The sequence below is a fragment of the Narcine bancroftii genome, chromosome 5, assembly GCF_036971445.1.
Source record: "Narcine bancroftii isolate sNarBan1 chromosome 5, sNarBan1.hap1, whole genome shotgun sequence".
Taxonomy (NCBI): Eukaryota; Metazoa; Chordata; class Chondrichthyes; order Torpediniformes; family Narcinidae; genus Narcine; species Narcine bancroftii.
The window spans coordinates 164,514,192-164,520,191 of record NC_091473.1 but is presented as its reverse complement, the minus strand read 5'-3'; the positions used below and the strand labels follow the sequence as shown (position 1 = coordinate 164,520,191).

The 6,000-nt window shown below is 45.7% G+C and overlaps 2 long non-coding RNA genes across 3 annotated transcripts in view; one reads left to right on the top strand and one right to left on the bottom strand.

The window, feature by feature from the left end:
- Nucleotides 1-789: 789 nt before the first annotated feature.
- On the bottom strand, nt 790-1,220 carry LOC138762845 (uncharacterized). The gene is made up of 2 exons (XR_011357199.1): nt 1,124-1,220; nt 790-1,016 (listed from the first exon to the last, which is right to left on the bottom strand). It is a non-coding gene; the product is annotated as an uncharacterized lncRNA (long non-coding RNA).
- Nucleotides 1,131-6,000, top strand: part of LOC138762846 (uncharacterized) — a 43,309-nt gene continuing 38,439 nt past the window's right edge. For both annotated transcript variants that reach the window (XR_011357201.1, XR_011357200.1), the window contains exons 1-2: nt 1,131-1,192; nt 1,809-2,111. This is a non-coding gene — a long non-coding RNA (uncharacterized lncRNA). The remainder of the gene's footprint in view (nt 1,193-1,808; nt 2,112-6,000) is intronic.

Genomic DNA, 6,000 nt, shown 5'->3' with positions numbered 1-6,000 from the left:
GAGTGCATTATCTCATCAATGTTATAAAAGAACCTGTAGAGCTCGTCGAAAGAATCAAAGACTTGTTGATCCAAACCAAGGCTTTTATTAGCAAAAGACAGGAGCTCTTCACAGGTGGCCGACCAGTCCGGAATGATCCGACCTGGCTAGGGACACAACCCTTTAAGGCCCAGACAATAGGCGTGGCTTAGCTCTCAGCCAATCGTTGTAAGCACAGTCTAGATACAGTAACTATGTACATTGGTGATAGATCTGTACTATCACAGAACCCAAGTTTCTTTATTACAATAAAAGAAACATCACACTGTGTACAGTCTTATTGCACTACCAATAAGTGGTAATTCTGCCTTGCCCGCAGGAAAAAGAATCTCAGGGTTGTATGTGATGTAATGAAGGTACTCTGAATATAAATCTGAAATCTCTAATTTGATTGTTATCATTGAAACAATGGTTTGAATTCCAAATTCAAAATGGTTTACTAAATTTTTGAAAGCTAATCACCAGGTTAAATGGTGTACTGATTTAAAAGCTCCTGGCATTAAAGTGCAAAAACTGGTTCAATCACAGATAATGCTGGAAATGAGACCAGCTTCCAGATACAAGAGAATTACAGAGCAAGAAGAGGCTACTGTATTCTGCTGTCTCCAGAAATTCCTCTTACCACAAATAATGCACCTCTTGTCATATCCTGTGAAATCTAGCTGAATCATAGTGGAAGTTTTATGTCGCGATTACTTTCAGCCTTCATGTGTGTGGTTCTGCTATCTTGTCAATACCCTGAGACTCGTATAATTGCTGCAGTTTAATAAACTGGCACACGAGATGGAACACATCTCCTCCCTAGATGGAGCATTTAGTCCCGAGGTGGGCAACCTTTTACCATGCATGGGCATGGTAAAAGGTATGTCAGTGGTTGAACGCCGGGCCACGCTGATGCTGCCATAAATTAAATAATTAAATAGGTAGATGGAATGGATACAATGATGCATTTCAGGTCAGGGACGGCATCTTCAAATCTGGAAACGCACCAAAAATCACCAGTTAGTCATTAAAATGACACAATAAAAAAACATAACAGTCAAAAAGGAGAAAAATTAGTCACAATGGAAACAAAATAACTAACCCCAAACCAGACAGCAGTGAGAGAGGGAGAATGTCATAGTGGAGAGGGGGAGTGTCACACAAAGAGAGGGTGAGTCTCACACAAAAAGAGGGGGCTCTCATGCAGAGAGAGGGGCGGGTCACAAAGAGAGGGGCGTGTCACAGACAGAGGGGCGTGTCACATGGAAAGGGGCGTGTCACAGACAGAGGGGCGTGTCACACAGAAAGGGGCGTGTCACAGAGAGAGGGTAAGTTACACAGAGAAAGTGACAGAGAGAGGGAAAGGGATTTACCCAGAGTTAGGAGGGGTGGAGTCTCGTGCACAGGGCAGGGGGTGAATCCACAACAGTGGGAGGGGGGTGTATCCACAACAAAGGATGGGGAAGTCTCCAACGCACAGAGAGTGGGCGAGCCGCTCACCGAGAGCAGGCAAGCTGCACACCTAAGGGGGGGAGCCTCGTACCGAGAGAGGGGAACTGTACATTGAAGGGGGCAGCCACACACCGGGCCAGATAAATTTAGATCGCGGGCTGCATGCAGCCCGGGGGCCATAGGTTGCAAGCAAATTGATGGTCAGGTTCTGTCCATTATTATGCACCACACACGGTGGTAGCGAAGTGCTTTCACCTGGCCTGAGGCAGGGAAAGAAATTAGATAAAATTGCTTCTTTTCCACCACCTTGCCATTTCACTCATTCTGTTTTCCAGGGGTGCGGTGCTAAGTTTTTCAGATGTCAAAGCTCACAAATAAACAGCAACAAGGGGGTGCCAGAGCCATCCCATGAGTTACCTGGAGCGGCCCCCCCTCCCCAAGGTGCCGGACGGCGCTCCAGAGGCTCTGTGCCCCTGCTATTCTCCTTCCTCTATGCATCAATCCTTTTGATTCTTTTTCCACAACCCAAAACGAGATAATTTTGCCCAGTTAATCTGAGAACAATCGTGTCGTGCCTACTTCTCCAACTGTGCACAAGTGGAGCAATTTCTCTAATCGGTACCCTGTCAAGCTACTGGGTGAGTTTAAAATAAGCAGATGGTGGCAAGTTAGAACCCAATCAAAAGCCTGTGACTCAAAGCCAGAAAGTTAGTGCGTGGTGCAGATGGGAACAGGAAATTACAAGGGAGCAGAGCCAAATTAAAAAGTGAGCAAACAGATAGCAGATGGAGATAATTGTTAGAAACAAGGGATTGTTCATCGTGAAGTGATGACAGATAAATAGGAGAATATTCAAAATAGTGAGAAATGAGGGGCAGCAGATGGAAAAGAGATTGGAGGGTCCAGCTGCACAGATCTTCCAGAACGAATGGTCAGATACAATAATGAATCATCGATTCAATTTTATCTCAAGCATGCTGAATTACAAAGGGAAGAAAGTTCTACTTTGGTTTCTCAGATTTATCAAGAATAAAGAGAGAAACTGCTGGGTACCCTCTGCAGGTTGGGCAGCCTCTGTGGAAGGAAAAACAGAGTGAACTTTTCTGGTCAAAGATGCCTCTTCAGAGGAACACAAGAACTGCAGATGCCAGACATTTGAGGAAATGATGGGAAGCTGGAGAAATTCAGTGGGTGAAGCAGCACCCATGAAGAGAAATGGACAATCAACATTTTGGGTCAGGATCCTTTCTCAGAGCTAGGATGGGAAAGGGAAATATCAAGCTAATGGAGGGGGGAACTGGATGAAGGGCTGGAGAGGGGCCAAGTGGCAATACCATACTGGACAAAAGGAGGTAGGAGAAGCAGATGGACTGGTAAGGGAAGAGGTTACTGGTGGTGCAGGTGGAGTCGGAGAGAAAAGGCCATTTCATGTCGGCCTTGAGACCAACTACAGAGCGGATGGAAAATTGGGAATTACCTTTCAGACAGCAGCCCAAAAAGGCCGCTCCAGTGTCCCTTTCATAACTAGAGGCACCTCTAGATCTGATGGAGGAGGGGCAAATGGTGCCCTAGCGCCACCCATCATAAATACGCTGCAGAGCAATGGTCACCTTCCCTACCCGTAATCTCCCAGGCAGCTGGAACCACTCTATGGTTCCCAGAACAGTTCCAGCTCCCTGGGGGGGATTATGGGTAGGGAAGACAGCCAATGCTCTGCCGCATTTTGAACCGCAGAGAGCGGCCCGGTATGGCTATCCCAGACAGTGTGGCGCCCCCCCTCGCTGCACCAACTGATGCAACAGCCCCCGCTGCCCATGCTGCTCCGAAGAGGGCTCCTGGTGTCCCACTGCCCCTGACTTGGAGGGAGAGGGGTGAGTGGGGAGATGGGTGAGTGGGGAGATGGGTCGCAAGCTGACGGCATCATCAGCCCGCCCCCAAAGAGCCGCTCAGCGCAGCTGTACATTCAGATTGATCGGTGGAGGGCTGCGCTGCGGAGATTATCCCTCTCGGAGAGGGGATGGATTATATGGCTCAGAGACCACCTCCACACATTCAGAAAGGTAGGTGATTATGCGTTTTGGCAGAGTTCCTCTTCCTTTACATCCCAACCTTTGGGCTATCTGAAACGGCCTAAAGATGAGTATGGGAGAAGGTAAAGGAGAGGTGAAAAACAGAACTAGAGAGAAGTAGTTGAAATTGGAAAATTTAATATTCACCCTTTCATCAGAACTGGGAAATCATTCATGATTTCCCTTTGGACATGACAAGTTAGGAGGAGTATATTGCCTTTGACACAATAGTAATTGGGTTTGGAGGGTAAATTTTGAGGACGTTAAACAAATAGCTGGTATTTCCTTGAGTAATGTTGAGTGAGAGATGAGTTAACAACTGCTTAAAATGCTAAAAAGGTTCAAAAGGGTGGATGCCAATACGACTTTCTTGGTAGGAATCAAAAATAAGGGAATCCAGCCTTAAATTTAAAAATAAATCACCTGGGAGACAAATAATTAAACTTTCTAGGATGAGATTATAAAGCAAGATGACGGTGTAGATCAGTCATGATCTAATTGTCTTAAGGTGCACGCTCAGAGGTTTGAATTCTTTTTCCATGTTTATCACTACTCCTCCCATGAGAAAACACATACCGTGAACAGCGTGGGCTTGAGATGCTTGGAATTATGATATTCAGGGGGTCGGTTTAATGAGCTAGCTGTCATTGTTCATACACTGTAGAAATTAAGCCTTGATTTTCTCAGGATGAGCCTATTTTATATAACAATTGTATACTGATTTAATAAATTTACATAATCTTGGACTGAGGATTATGGAGATGTTCAGTTATAGGAGAAATTTTGGTTACATTATTTTTATGCAATGTGTTGATGACTTCTCAAATTAAGCATACAGTGTCAAAAGAGTCTGATCATAGACTGCAGTTACAATGCAAATTGATTCCACTTAGAAGTCTGAATGTGTATGAATAAATTTTGGTGACATATCAAATCTCATCTTTAATGAACTATTTCAAATGTAAATTTAGTTATTTTTTGTGTCCCCATGGAAATTCAATGACCTATTGTAACTCCAACAATAGATTCACAGAAACTCCAGGGATATGGTTTTTATATGACTCATGGTGCAGAAGACAATAGGGAGACACCCTGGTGGAATTTCATCTTTGTTGTGTTAAAAGCAAGAATCATTGTCCTTGAAAGGCCGGTTTGGAGGCACACTGAATTTATGTCGTTAAGAACTAATAAGAATATCGCTGTGAATTTCAAATATTTGAACATTATACCAGTTCTCAATCAAGTTTCAGATTTCAGATTTATTGTCACTCCAACAGTGTACTTTATGACCAAGCCCTTCATCGTGAAGGGCTTAAGCCTGAAACATTAGTTATGTATCTTTATCTTTGCTATATTTAAAGTACACTTGCAAGCTCACACCAAGACACAAGAGAAACTTGTCCGTGAACTACTCTTTGCAGATGATGCCGCTTTAGTTGCCCATACAGAGCCAGCTCTTCAGCGCTTGACGTCCTGCTTTGCGGAAACTGCCAAAATGTTTGGCCTGGAAGTCAGCCTGAAGAAAACTGAGGTCCTCCATCAGCCAGCTCCCCACCATGACTACCAGCCCCCCCACATCTCCATCGGGCACACAAAACTCAAAACGGTCAACCAGTTTACCTATCTCGGCTGCACCATTTCATCAGATGCAAGGATCGACAATGAGATAGACAACAGACTCGCCAAGGCAAATAGCGCCTTTGGAAGACTACACAAAAGAGTCTGGAAAAACAACCAACTGAAAAACCTCACAAAGATAAGCGTATACAGAGCCGTTGTCATACCCACACTCCTGTTCGGCTCCGAATCATGGGTCCTCTACCGGCACCACCTACGGCTCCTAGAACGCTTCCACCAGCGTTGTCTCCGCTCCATCCTCAACATCCATTGGAGCGCTTACACCCCTAACGTCGAAGTACTCGAGATGGCAGAGGTCGACAGCATCGAGTCCACGCTGCTGAAGATCCAGCTGCGCTGGATGGGTCACGTCTCCAGAATGGAGGACCATCGCCTTCCCAAGATCGTGTTATATGGCGAGCTCTCCACTGGCCACCGTGACAGAGGTGCACCAAAGAAAAGGTACAAGGACTGCCTAAAGAAATCTCTTGGTGCCTGCCACATTGACCACCGCCAGTGGGCTGATAACGCCTCAAACCGTGCATCTTGGCGCCTCACAGTTTGGCGGGCAGCAACCTCCTTTGAAGAAGACCGCAGAGCCCACCTCACTGACAAAAGGCAAAGGAGGAAAAACCCAACACCCAACCCCAACCAACCAATTTTCCCTTGCAACCGCTGCAATCGTGTCTGCCTGTCCCGCATCGGACTTGTCAGCCACAAACGAGCCTGCAGCTGACGTGGACTTTTTACCCCCTCCATAAATCTTCGTCCGCGAAGCCAAGCCAAAGAGAAAAAAAAAAGTACACTGTTGGAGTTGCTGAGTTTCTCCAGCATTGTTTTT